The sequence below is a fragment of the Marmota flaviventris genome, chromosome 18 (assembly GCF_047511675.1).
Source record: "Marmota flaviventris isolate mMarFla1 chromosome 18, mMarFla1.hap1, whole genome shotgun sequence".
Classification (NCBI taxonomy): domain Eukaryota; kingdom Metazoa; phylum Chordata; class Mammalia; order Rodentia; family Sciuridae; genus Marmota; species Marmota flaviventris.
The window spans coordinates 55,143,809-55,158,688 of NC_092515.1; the positions used below are offsets into that span (position 1 = coordinate 55,143,809).

The 14,880-nt window shown below is 46.0% G+C and overlaps 1 protein-coding gene across 4 annotated transcripts in view; it reads left to right on the plus strand.

The window, feature by feature from the left end:
* Nucleotides 1-14,880, plus strand: part of Wwox (WW domain containing oxidoreductase) — an 881,439-nt gene that overhangs the window by 324,599 nt on the left and 541,960 nt on the right. The window lies entirely within an intron of this gene.

Here is a 14,880-nt window from a genome sequence, read left to right on the forward strand (position 1 = left end):
GCGTATTCCTGGCGCACATTGAGATTCTATATCGCCTTTGCCTCAAACGAATCCGCTCAGTGACTTCGCCGCTCCATAAAATGAAGAGGAGTGTTTGGCTGCTCATAGCGTTTTGTTTCAACCCAGGAAAGAAGAAAACCTGGTGGCGTCTGAGCATTCTATCTCGGTTTCCTCCACCCCCAGAACTTAGAGAAAGATGTCTCCAAAAAAATATGTTCACGCGCCCACGTGCTTGCTGACCAGTGAGGGACCACAGGCCCGTTTCCCACGCTGCTCCCTGCTGGCCCGGGAGGTGGCATGCGCCAGCCGGTTGAGCATCACAGGGTGGGCGCTCTTAGAGCTTCTGTGCTGATGAGTTACGACACACTCAGGGCCCGTTCGTGCCAGCCCTGAGTTCTCCTCGGCCTAAGGCCCCTTCTAATCTGCTTCTGTCGTGAACGCAGAGAAGCAAGATCCTTCTAGCCTGGGGAACATTATCTCGAATGAAGTGGTAGACATTGATGGTGTCCTCACGTTCATTCAGCCAACAGAGAGCAAGCGTGGAGGAGAACTGGGAGCGCATGAAGGGTAGAGAACGCGGCTGATTTCTCTGGTGCATGCTGGTGATTTTTAAAAAGACAAGATTAACCGTAATATATGAATATAAAATGTTTTTTACAGATCAAGCATTGCAGATTGGGTTTCACAATATAAATTTGTGCCTAGGAAGCATGGATGTTTATTTTGAGCAACTGCCCCTTGAGGAGAAAAAGAAAAAAAGAAAGCGCACTGTGTTACTGACAAGGGTTAGGATATTCTAGTTTATATCTCGGGTATTTTACAGCTCTGGCATTTCCAGGGAATACTTTGGAATAATTTTAGCATGATCAGTGCATAGAAAGCTGTGTCCTTTTATGTTTTCAAAACATGTGCAGAGGTGTCCCCTGAAAGTCTCACTGGGTGTCTTGTCCTGGAGGAACCAATCTTCTAGCATCAGCGTCACACAAGTGCTCCTGTGCCTGGCATCCTTGGAAAGACCTCTTGGCCCAGTCTGTAGCCCAGTCCGCCTGGCACCCCTGGGTAGAGGCACTTAGCTGTTGAATTGGGACGTGCTGGCGGAGGAAACCGTGTCCTGTGTGGACATGCACCCCTGATGATCCACGCTGCCTTGAGAAAGCAGCCCTTGTTGACCCGCCTCCATTAATGAGGCCTGGAAGAGCCTCTGAATTTGCACTCATTTAGCCAAAATAAAACCCAGTGCTGCCCCCTAACTGTCGGATGCCATTAATTGCTCTGCAGAACAGAGTGGGCCCACCTGGCCTGGAAGTCAGGGTATCTTTGTTTTCTAAAATTTGCACCCAACTCCTAGGTTTTATTTATTAAGCCTTTTTTTTTCCTCAAAAAGGACAGCAGTTGATTCAGAGTGCCATCATGTTGCTGGTCTCTTATAAGAAATGGATAGCTGACCATGCCCTGCACTTCAAGGGACCCCAAGAAAATCTGATGATGAGGGACAAAGACAGAAAGTGGGGCTGGAATGCTACAGCTTGTGCTGAGGCCATGGCCAGCCACTCTCTGGGGCTAAGGCCTGTGGCTCTGGTGAGGGGGCATGTTCTGTTCTCTTAGTCAAACCTGCCAACTTTTTTCAGAAGCACAGATATTTAATTATCCTCTGTTACCTCTGGAACATAGATGGAGGAGCTGTGTTTGGAAGTATCTCCCTCTCTAGGGAAACAGCAGGGCGAGAAGCTGTGTTTGAAAGTACCGGGCAGGGCAGGGCAGCCAGCAGGGTCTCCTTTTGCCAGAGCTGTGTGTGTGTGTGTGTGTGTGTGTGTGTGTGCGCCTGCGCCTGTGAGCTCTGGCAGGGTGGGCACCGTGCCCTGTGTGCAGTGTAGCCCTCCCCTCAGTATCCTGGGACTCGGCAGTAGCAAAGGTGTCCACTTTAAGCTTTAAAAAAAAGCCACCCCAGTGCTCTAGAGCTGATTGAGGTCTACTCCATGTAGCCAGTGGATGTACTCCGGAGCTGTGCGCAGCTGCACACAGCTCTCACTCAGGAAACCACCTCAGTATCTTGAAAGAAGCCATGGCAGGAATATTTGCACCACAGAAACAGCAAAGACTACAACTTGGAGCATGCTTGAGTGTTGTGTTTATGTTGTCTCGACATAGAAAACAATGGCAGTGTTGGTCATGCTGATTGACATGAAGGTAACACGCACAGGCCTGTTGCATGATGTGTGGTATAAAAACGAGTTAAAAATGGGTTATCCAGTTTGTCAACAAAGTTGCTTATGCCCCTGAAAAACGAATGAAGCCCCAAAATATGTGTGTGTGTGTGTGTGTGTGCATTGTTTTGCTCTCACCTTATTTGCTGGGCTTAGAAGGATTGAGCACCTCTAGGACTGCCCATGCTCATGGGCCCGGCGGGCACCCAGCTATGGATACAAAGTCATGTGCAGATCCATGGAAGCATCAGTGGGAGTGTTGGCAGAAGACGGTGTGTTTTCATTTGTGTTATGCCACACACCTCTGAATCAGTGAACTATGTAATAGGCACACATATGCACACACACATGCTTTTGCTTCTGTAGAGCCAGTGGTTAAGCATTTGCCAGAACACTGGCCTCACTTCCCTCAGTTGCTCCCTTGGGAGGATGTCTGAGGACTCTTGGCCTGTGAAACGTGCCTGCCCCAATGCCTGGCACAAAGTTGCCGAGCCACTGAGATGGCGGTTGTTGGTTGTTGTGCCATTCCCATCTGGCATTACCACTGAGGCCAACAGGGCAGCACCTGCCCGTGCAGTGTGTCTAGTAGCAAAGCCGCCTGGCCTACTGGGCCGCTCAGCACTCCTCCGTAAGACGGCACGTCTGTGATCCCAGATGTTGCTTTTCAGATAGCAGAAATCCTTTATGACTAGCAAATTTCAGGTCTTCTCCTTTATCACTCTTTGTTTTTTTTTTTTGGTGGGGGGAGGGGCATATCATGGATTGAACCTAGGTGTGCTTAACCATTGAGCCACATCCCCAGCCCTCTTTATATTTTATTTTGAGACAGGGTCTTGCCAAGTTGCTGAGGGCCTGGCTAAATTGCTGAGGCTGGCTTGAAGCTTGCAATCCTCTTGCTGCAGCCTCTTGAGCTGCTGGGATTCCAGGCATGTACCACAGCACCGGGTTCCCCTTTCTCTTGATACCTACAGCCCTTCCAAAAGCCTGTACAAAAAAAACAAATAAAAAGCAGGGGAAGACTGTCATTGATGCCAAGGCCACTCAATACCTCTCCCTCCCTCCATACACTGTCCCCAAGTACAGCCAGTGACCGCTGCTATCCTGGTACAACAAGGCTCTTAGCAGTTTCACACTGATACCTTGTGTCCCAACATCCTGGCCTCTGAATGAGGACTTGAAGCCTTTTGAGAGCTCTGAGATGGTACACACCAGATGGAAGCAACCATGCGCCAAGAGGGAACAAGATGACACTGTGCTACGGAGAGGACCCTAGGACCTTTGCAGATCTCCCAGACATCGCAGATGCATCTAACTCAGAGGTCGTTTGTACTCCTGAGACCCGTGGGCTCTGTCTCCCAAGCCTGTTGCCTAAGAACTGCCCAGACCCTCTGAACAAGATGGTTCCCAGTGATTACAGTGGCCTCGTGCGTTCCTTGTTATTCTAGGTGAGTACTGCATTCAGACAGAGGTTGCCAATAAAGTTTATTGTAGGAGCTGAGTGTCAATATCTGTAGTACCCCCCGCCTAGGGTGCTTGTAATTAAAATGCCACAGAGGGTCTGGGAGCGCCATGAAAATTTGATGGCAAATTGATTTCAGGTTCATCTTGAAATTTGTCCTCAGCTGGACTCGATACTCCTGGCAGACGCGGGATGGCTTTTGTCAGAAGGGTCTGCTGGAATGAGACAGAGACGTCTTGATCTGAATATTAAACACAATGTGCTGTTTATGACAGATTATCTGCTTAGGCTAAAACACGCAGCTACTTGTCTTTACACGTTCTTCTCCATGGGATGTGGAAGGTAGGGTCTCATGGATCCACTTCACAGATGAAAGAGGTCGTATAAAACTTGCTGGGCATCAGAAATAAAGAGTTTCAGGAACATGGGCTTCTGCACTGGCTCAAGGCTCTCAGAAGTACAAATGACCTTTGAATTAGATGTGCCTGCGATGTCTTAGAGGCTTGCGAAGTCCTAGAGTCCTCTCTAGAGGACAAAATACTCTGTCCAGGATTCTAAACTTAGAAATGCTACTTGCATCTAATTTAAGACAGCTAGAGATTTAACAGTAGTCAAAATAGTGTAATCAAGAACATGGCCTTGTAGTGCTTCCACAGAATGGTGTTTACTCAGAAAAGGAAAAAGCCGTGTAAGTTGAGGGGAAAAAAAAATTCTCAATATTTAATATTACAAATTGCTGGTTCCTGTAAACTTACATTTCTGCATCCCATTATAAAAGCCATTATCCTTATGTATTGTTCATGCAAAAATGCACTATGATGATGATGTAAATTTTAAAGTATATTCCCAGAATTTAATTTGGAAGAGGTTAGAGGCAAAAATGGTATTGAGTCTTGAGTGTTTCTAATTTTAAAAACGTGTTGTTCGGTAAAATTAAATGTGTTCCAGGGAACCCATCTTATAATTTTAAATTATTTGGCAATTAATTATGTTTACTTAGAAATCAATGCATGATTAGAGATAGAATTTAAGAGAGCCGTACTCAACTGGGGTGCATGCAGTTCTTGAGTTAGCAGAGACACATTGAGTATGTGGAGCGAAATTAAGAGATTTGTAGGTGAGACTTCAGGGAGACCCTTGTCCCAGGCCACTTTATTGTTTGAGCTGCTGGGATTACACACACGAGGAGTGTGTGTGTGTGTGTGTGTGTGTACACATATATATATAAAACAACAAAGTGTGTGTGTGTGTGTGTGTGTGGTGCCTTCTCAAGTTTTTCACAGGTTCTTACCTTTGCAATGCCTGAATCTCCTTGATTACCTTGTAAATAACAGGTTACTATTTCTTCCCTTTAAAGTGAAGTTTGAGAGTGAAGACAGTCTCCTTCCCTCTTTGGTGGCCCTGTGTTTGGAGTCACCCCTGAGGAAGAGCCTGGGGCCACTGCTGCTCAGTCTCCTCCACAGGGTCCATGGGACCTGAGCCCAAGGTGGAAGGAGCAGCATATGCTCCAGGTCATCAAGCCGCTCCTTTGCACACTCAGGAAATATTTATGGATCTTTTATTAGGACAGTTTTTATGGCCCAAGATTAAAAGTTAAAGTTAAATAGTAAAAGTAATGAACACGAGCCTTTGGAAGTTCCAGCTGGTTTATGTTTTCATTCCTTCCGTTTGTCATGGCCCATTGGATTTTGATGATAGCATTTAAAAAAGCAGGGGGTGCCTTGAATCATTTTTGGAAGGAGCTAGGATATACATGGACAAATTAACAAAATAAACAATACCTGGAGATGCTGTGTGTGTCTTCTGTATCAGCAGGGAGCTGTTCTTTTCAGATGTGGCGTGATTTTGTGGAAGCTTTAACATTCTGGAGAAATACTATGGGTCACATTGGATAAAAGGTTCAGTTATTTGGTCATAGAAAATAGGTGTCAGGTGGAGAGTCCAAAGCCCTGGAGGGAAGTTAGGAGGGATAAGGACGCTTCCTGAGGCTCCTCGGGCAGTGTTGGCTTTGCTTCTCAAGTTTCTTATGGAAAGGTGTTTGCTGCATGACAGTGACCTTGGGCTCAATGAAAAGCAGAGCTTCTCCTTATTATGCATCCGTGGTCCAGAGGGGATGGTGAAATAGCAGCTTGGCCTCCAGTTGCCTACAGTCCCGTCTGGTCTGTATTGATGGAGGCACGGGGCAGTCGGGGTGGGGGGAGAGTGGTGAGCGTCGGTTCAGCAATGCAGTACTTACCAGGGCCTTCTATGTCAGCGCCTCAGCCTCTCTAAGAGGGAAAGGATGAGAGTGTCTTCCACACTCATAGCCACGAGCCATCCACCCACATGTTACTGTATGCAGAACACCCCGGGGACAGGAGAAGAGTGTTTACCAAATTTATATCACCATCTAGTTCCCACTTTCTAATTCCCTTTTATCCTCTTGTGTGGTCAGCAGTTTTTCTGGGAAACTTTCTTTACTCACCTGAGTCTGGTGCAAGTCCTGGTTCCCACAGAACTGCAAAGAATAGTTGTATGACAATGTTTTTCCCCAATGTAGTGTTTTTTTAAGATACCAATACTGTTAATAGGATGACTTAAAATCCTCTGATCCACAGTATTGGAGTGACTTCTCTTTCCTGAGTTGGTCCTCAGACATCAGGGAAAAACAGAGTGACTTTCCGATCTAGCGAGATAGTCCATGTGGTAAGATGCTCTACAAAGAGCAGATTTTAATATCTTTGCTATTGCATTTGCTTTGACTCCTTCCTTTAGTAATTAGATAATTATGTATAATTAGCACATTAATTATGTGCAACAGCTGAAGTTGAGTGTATGTGTGTACAACTGCCTGAAAACAGCAAGTCAGTTCACTACTAGACCCATGTAAGTGTTCTCTTTGACATATTTTCACCATTAAATGGATATATATGTATATATATGTTTATATATATAATGTGAATACATAATATTTATAAATTTCATATTTAAAATGTAATATGTAAATCATGCATAAAATACTTCATGTATTGTACATATTCTATGTGTATACATATATATGAATATATGTAAATGTATGTGTGTATATATGTAAATGTAGTTTCCATGGTTGGAAGTAAAAACAGTGTAGTCAACTAGAAAGTAGCAAAGGTGAAATGCTCCTGCTGTCCTCCAGTGCACTGTCCTGTTTGGAGAAGGCACTATTCCTGTCCCTCTGTCTCTTGCTCTGGGTGCTGATGACAGCTGCCTTCCTGCTGAATGTACCAGAGTACTTCCTGTTCTAGGACCAACTAGTGAGGGTTTTGATGCATTGAAAAAAAATGTGCTGAATGTTAGTGAAAGCCCTATTGTATGTTATTAGGTGGGCTAAGCCATTAAAGAAAACCGGTGTGCACAGGGTAGTTTTCTGACTCTATAAAGACATAGACACAGAAAATAGACACAGGCAAGTGCTCCCCTGAGCCCAAGGCCTGCCTCCCTTCTCTCAAAGATCCTGTGGAGACCTGTGAGGCCCCGCCCACCAGGAGGTGCTGGGTGTTAGTGTGTAGCAAGGTGACCTGGTCTGGGTCTGGGGGAGTTGTAGGTATTTTCGTCATTTAAATAACATTTTTGTATCATTGACTATTTTCTGAAATGAATTCGTCACTTTTACAGTCAGAAAAAGGTGGTCTTGAATTGTATGTTGGGGCTTTTAAGAGATCATAATTTCACGTCCACATCAGGCAGGCAGCTCCTAGTAGGTGCTCAGTGAACTCTCACTGAATTACGTGGCGTCCTGTTTGTGCTTGGGAACAGCTCTGAGAGGTTTGCCATAATGGTTTCTGTGGGATGGTTGTCACTCCGCTGAAGGGCCCAGGGACGGTGAGAGAGTTAGCCATCACCAGAGGATTTCTTGGGAGCCCATCTCTATGCAGCCTGGGCCTGGGGTGGGTGGAAGCCCTCCTTCACATGCCGCCTCCTCTCCTTCCCTGCTCCCCCAGCACCTGCCTTGCCCTGCCAGGCCCCAGGGCCCCAGGCTCCCCGCTCAGCGGTCCCCACGCTCCCTGCTCAGTGGTCCCCACGACTGGTCTCTAAAGGCGGCTTCACAGAGGCACCCTTTCAGACAAGTGGGCACCTCCTTTCCAGAACCATAAAGCCACTCCCATTTTGGCAGCCTGGCAGCATTGGAACACCCCGGAGTGAACCGCCTTTGGCCATCAGGAAGGTGTATGGGGGCGGGAAGCTTCTCTCCCCGTCCCCTTCCCCTTCTCTCTCTTTTTAAAATTTTTTTCTTAAGACTGGCGTGTACTCACTACAGTCAGTGAAACCACGCTCGTAAAGAGCAAAAACAAAGTCCCTGGCACCTCTTTCCTTTCCTCAGTGACCAGACCATCTGTCCCCACTCTCCAGTGACCTCAGTAGACAACCCAGCCTGAAAAAGGCTGGGGGGGGGGTGTTCCCACAGTCCTCAGCTCTTCCATCCACCAGTGGACGTCCTTGCCAAGCAGAGGAGGGCTGCCGTGTGCTCCTACAAGAACACTGTCCTGTTCACCTGCAATGCCGAGCTTCAGTCCTCTGTTTCCCTGACCCGCCCATCATGGACAGCGCTCGGCTCAGCAGACACAGGGCTCGCTCATTTCCTCTATGGCTGCATAGGACTTCATAGTGTGGACACTCCATGATTCACCGTGGCTTTATTTCTGCCTATTTTCAATGCTCATGTTCAGAGGGTTTGGGGCACTTGGAAACATTTTATGGGCTCAAGTGCCATCTATGCTGTTGAACTCTTTAGAACATCCTGTACACTGGTTCCAGTGTTCTGGTCCCCAGAGGCCAGGGCTCTCCATCTTGCACATGCACTGTCTCCTCCTGTTGCTTCGACCCTTCCTACAAGCCTGCAGAATAGATATTTTTCCACAGGGCAAAGTCCAGCTGAGAAAATACTTATTTAGCATAATTTAAACATGAGGGTTCCACCTCCTTCTAAATAATTAAAAAGTTTGCTGTGAGGTTCCTGACTGCTGGGAGAAGAGAAGTGTCTGTGATTCCATCCTTGAACTTGAAGACAAACCCCTTGTCCACTGGCAGCTGCAGAGCACAGGGAATGATCATGGCAAGTACTGTCTGTGTCAGCGTTGTCACCCTGCTTGCCTTTGGCTTCCTTGGCACCGGGGTCTGACTCTGAGAATGCATTGTTCTCCTTAGAATGGTGGATTCAATATGGTTTTAACTTTGCATTATTTCTTTGCTTTATATATTTTTCAAAGTTTTAGGACAAAATCTTGTATGCTCTTTTAAAATTTATCAGAGTAGCCATCCTTCAAATGTGAAGCAGACACTTCAGAATGTTAAAATCTGGGATCTCATTTATAATGGCAAGAATGTTTCTTCTGAAATTGGCATGTCAAGGAGCTTCACATCTATTATTAAATTACCTTTACCTCAAACAAACTATTTATCAGTTGTAACTCAATACCCCAAATTCTATTCTTGCTGTGACACACACACACACACACACACACACACACACACACACACACACAGTCTCACATTCACGCCTATGCTCTTATTCTTGGTTTCCTACTGTATTTTAACATTAAGGAACCACAGAAAAGTTATAGGATGAGCAATTGAAAATCACCAGAATTGGAATTATTTTGAGCTATGTTTAAACCCGAGTGTCTTGTTCAAGGCTGAGCAATGTATTTATGGCTGTGTGATATGGTTATGGCATCCTAATGAATGTCTGCTGAATTATGTGGGATTCAACCAGGGATACAAATGGATGTGAGTCCTGTAACTGTCATGTTGTGGTCCAGAGAGGGTGGAAGCTGAAATATCCCCCTGCCTGAACACATTTGTCAGAGGTCGTCCCCAGCACTCCCACTGATCTGCGTCTGTGGGAATGTGAGGTAGACGAGCTTCGGATGGAGTCCACATCAGCACAGGTGTTAAGAGGGGAGCACAAGTCATGCTCCAGTTCTGCTTCATGTGGCTTTGGGGTTTCCATATATATATATATATATATATATATATATATATATATATATATATATAAATTTATTTATTTATTTCCCGAATGCCTAACATTAAAAGGATTGACCTGGATACTTTACTCTTAGTCTTTATCACTGAATGAGCATGTGTCTGTGCATCACAGGCATGGGCGAAAAGAGAAGGGACCGCCCTGGCTTTGTATACCCGTACCCTCCGGTTGGGTGACTAATACCGTGAGCTTCCATTCCTCCTCTGCTGCCTGGGAACACTAGCCTTAGCTTTCTGGTGTTCTTGGGAGAGTCACCATTACGTGTACTATCACAGTGCCTTTAACTGGGGCTTACTCTATGGGAGTTGCTGCTGTGATTGTTATTAATGGTCTCTTTACATACAACACATGCAGTTCCTTTAGGAGTAGTTTTTTCATTTTTTTAACAAGTAGAAACTTGTAATTTTTGTATTAGCAACACATGTTTCCTAGGCACTCAGATTAATTCACTTAGTAGGTACTAGTCTGTACCAGGCACCATGCCAGGCCCTGGGGAGAGAAGTCAGCAACACATAGTGAGTTCTTGTCCTCAGGGAGAAGTGAGCAGTCCCCTTCCCTCAGGGAGGTCTCCATCCTGCTTCTTACCAAGGGGCTGACCACAGGCCAGGGATTCTCAACAGGCAGCAGAGTAACATACTCCCTGTGGCGTCCCTGAGCACAAAACAGCATTTCAGCCATGAACCAGGGAGGGGCATCCACATGCCCTGTGGGCACCCACTCCTGGGCACTGAGGTTTACAGCTGTGTTCTTCCCAGAGCAGGAAGGGGTGGCTTGCCGCACACCGGGAGTGTGTTGGGAGCACCCTCGAGCACGGCTTCCTGAGCTGCATTTTTACTGCCTGCCAACCATTATTACACAGAATCAGTGAGGCTGAGTTTTGACAGGCTGTTCCTCTAGTTAGATCTGGTGACTTCGATGGCTGTAGATATGGCAGTGGTCTTTGAAACAGAGGTGATTGAGTTAACTTTAAAGCTGTGCACCCCTGGTACAGGGAACAAATTTCCCTGACCTCATTTTTCTCTTTTTTATTTTCAGACAGAACAGAATCTCACTGAGTTGTTTAGGGTCTTGCTGATTTGCTGAGGCTGGTTTTGAACTTGGGATCCTCCTGCCTCAGCCTCCCGAGCTACTAGGAATATAGGCATGCACCACCACACCTGGCCTTAGAAGACTGTTTTAATGCTTGGGGAATCAATGCCTAGGTCCTAACCAGGGTTACACGACTCTTTCTTATTACTATTGATAGTGCATGAAGGTGGGCACATATAAGTATCATAGGTTTCCTCTGATCTGAATGTGTGTGTCTCCTTCAGAATTGATGGGTTGAAATGCTCCCACTGAAGGTGTTAGTACTAAACAGTGTGACCTTTAGGATGTGACCAAGTCATGGGGGCAGAGCCCTCTTGAATGGGATTATATATATCGCAAAACCCTTCTATATTTATTTATTTTATTTGTTTTTCTCTCATTAGCTGTTTTGCTTGCCAAACCATGGAACCATTTTTGCACACAGTTTTATATCTTGCTTTTCTTACCCCTTGGTAGCATACTGTTCCATGCTGTGAACGTATGCAGCTAAGGATATCATCCGCCATATTGAACGTAATGACATTCTCTGAGTTTCAAAAGTTTCTCTTTCCACTGCTGCATCGGCCCTAAAGAGTGATGTGGTAAACATCCTATTCACATTTCTGGACCGAAGCTTTTACTCCTAAGAGATGAGTTCCCAGGCTTGTGGTAGTTGGGCCAGACTCTAAATTTTTAAAATGGATTTTTATCATTCTAATGGATTGTGGTGAAGAGAGCCAAAGTTTGATGGAAACCCTCAACTCAGAGTGATTTTTCAGATATAAAAGTAGATGGTAATTAAGAGGAACACATTAAAAAGGATACTTTGCCCAGCATTTCACAGTATTTGTTGGTTGTAATGTCTCTAAGACTTTGGATTCCATTTCTGAGGGTGTAGAGGCAGGTGGAAATCCCACGAGTTATGCACACAAGTTTTGCACTCAAGGAGTACAGAGGATCTAGCGTACTTTTGCTGGTAGCTTGGTAGAACAGAAATAGCTCAAAAAGTGTCATCTTGGATGCCAGGCACAGGTGGGCAGTGGCTGCAGAACTGTAGGGTAGAAAGCACGCTGAACTGGCTCTGGAGCAGGGAGGGGCAGTGGGCAGGAGGACCGTGCCCGTTGTCGAGCTGGTTATGAAGGACAGGGTGCAGGGACAGCATCACAAGTCCGTGTGTTTGCTACCCCTGCACCAGAGTGGACAGTTCACCCTCACCAAAGCCTAGAGCTTGTCTGTCAATATGGACTGATTTTGTATTCCAGGCGCCAAAGCTCCAACTCTTCTAAGCTTCTTCTGAGAAAGGGAGTCTTGCTAGTTTCTGGTGGGTGAGAGGTGAGTTTAAGCAAAAGGAACCAAAAGAGCTCAACTCTGCAGAGGGCTTGAAAAGGGTCAGGGGAACTGGAGAAAGGATTGATTGTGCAAGGCCGGAGATACCCCTGAGCCCTTCTGGAAACATCCTCAGCCCTGGGGGACCGAGCTGATTCGGTTAACGACAGTAATGAAACAACTTCTTGCTTTAAGGTTTTGACGGCTTCCTTATATAACTTAATTCTTGGTCCCAGTGGATCTTCCAGAAGCTTCAGCAGTCATTGTTTATCTTCTCCTCTTTTCAATATTGCTTTTTAGCGGGGGTGAGTGGGAGGGGAGGGTACGTGCCACAAGAGGATCAGAAAGTACGGGGGTGGCTGGAGAAGGCAGCAGGTTCAAAGGCAGAGCCCAGGTTCATATTCTGATGCTCCTACCTGGCAGCCTGTGCCACAGTGTAGTGCAGGTTAGTGAACTGGAGGTGCTAGCACATGTAGGTATGTTCTGAGTAAGTGTTAACCAAGGCGTGGGATGCCTGGTGCTGGTGGCTGACTTACTGGTATTCTCACGACGCCCGCCCTTACATGTACCCTTTTTTGTCACCAGTTCAGGCTGAGTGTCCCTTATAAGAAATGCTTGGAACCAGAATACTTCTGATTTTGGAGTTTTCAGGTTTGGGGGCATTTGCATAGACTTTGCTAGTGGAGCATTCCTAACCTGGGAATCTGAGCCCTGGGATGCTTTACTTTTTGAGTTCTGACATACACTCAAAGAGTTTTGGATTTCAGAGCATTTCAGATTTTAAGTTTTTGGATTAGGGCACTTTACCTCTCTCATAAACAGTGTTTCTCAAAGCATTAGGTGGGATTTACTCAATGCTTTAAAAAATGACACCTTGGTGGGGGCATAATAAACCCTCAGAAAGATGCAGTTCACTGCAGCTCTGTGAGAACTGGTGTGTTTTGGGGGATGGACTGCAGGGTGTTGATGCTTGTCTGAGTTTTTCTTAGTGTGCACATAGTTTGGGTTCTGGTATCAGGGAAAGTGAGCATTTGAAGCTATGGCATGTTTTGGAAATCTTCAGGAAGCTAGGCTTTGGGGAGCTTAAATTGTTGGCCATGAGTCACTGTGTAGTGAGCAGTGGAATTGGCTACAGACCCTAGCCTGTCTACACCCAGAGCTGGGTTCTTTTCACATACATAGGACTATGGTGGAGAAGACAGAAGGTGCGTGACATATTTTTTTTTTTTGAATGCAGAAAATTTGAGATTCATCTGACTTTGTTGTATACACTGTTACTTAGGAAGTAGAGTCATGAAACTGGGAAGGCATTGAAACATAAGGATCAGAATTTTTTAAAAAGTGGTTAAATGAGCCTGGCATAGTGGGATTACATCTGTAATCCCAACAGCTGGTAGGCTGAGGTCAGAGGATTGTGAGTTCAAAGCCAGCCTCTGTGACTTAGCAAGGCCCTAAGCAATTCAGAGAGACCCTGTCTCTAAATACAATATGAAAAAGGGCTGGGGATGTGGCCCCTGAATTCGTTATCCAATACCCCCTGAAATAATGGCTAAATGAAGACAGAATTCAGTTCATTGAAGGCTTGTTCTCCATTGAAGAACTGCAAAACATAATCCTTGGGGTGTCTTTCAGGCCTGGCCTTCCCCCACAGGGTGCCTCCAGCCAGGCTTCTGGAAGCTTCTTCCAGGTTTGTTGGAAATCCCTCGCCTGCTCCCAGGCTCAGCTGCAGCCTCTGCCTCCGTCTCCGATGTCGCCCTCCTCTGCTTCCCCAGAAGCTCTTACATGACCTCCAGATCTCTCTCTGACTCCCTGTATTACCATTAGAAGACATCTACACTGGGAAATCGCTCAGTTCCTGTTTTTGATTAATATTTTATCAGCCGCAAGAGGAAATGGTATTCTGTAGCAACACTAATAAGTAATTGAGCAGATGAGATGCTCTTGCTAGCTTTGGTAAAAAGTACAGGCAAGGTTGCGACTGCAGAGCCGGACTAGACTCCGGATGATGATTCCAGCATCAGAATGGAATGTGGCAGCGTTGTGTCCTTCACGGGTGTGAACAGAAATCAAGTGAGATGCCTTTCCTGAGCAATGCCCTACCGACCTGTATTTGTTAACAGTAGTGGTAGTAGTAGTAATAGTGGTAATAATGATAATAATAATAAAAATTAAAAATAATGCCACATACCTAATCTAAAGGACTTAAAATATTAATTTTTCTCAGTGATATGTGCCCTTATGCATGAATGCAAGATGATTAAGTGAGTAGCTGTAAGACTGGGTCCCTGGCCGTGCCGTGCCCAGCTAGTGCTGAGAAGTCCCTTCACCCTACCGTGTTCAGATGGTTCTGTTGGAGAGGAAGTCTCACAGCTGTCAGTAACCATGCCATCCGGTAATTACTGAATCATAAATGTTTGGGGGGGCCGAAGGTCGCCGGCTTAGTAGCAACCTCGTCTGACTCTGAATTTTAAATGCTCCTACCCTATATCTGGGTGGTAGCATTTCAGTCCCCAATGGACAGTCTGATGGCGGGGGCAGTATTCTTCCATATTTATTTTTCATTATCGTGGGCAAAACCACTTGGTCTTTTGTAACATGGGAGGGGGATGGAATGGCTTCTGCACACCACAGGAAGGCTTCGTTTTAGAAAGATGCCCCGTTCCGACCCTCACGCGGTGTCCAGCACAAGCGTCTGATTTAGGAGACCATGACCTGGGACCTGGGAGCAGCTGCTCATGCTCCCCACAGGAGGCTGTTGCTCACAGGAGAGGCCCAGAGTGCAGCCAGGAGTGGGAGCTTGGGGTCAGAAAGTCCACCTT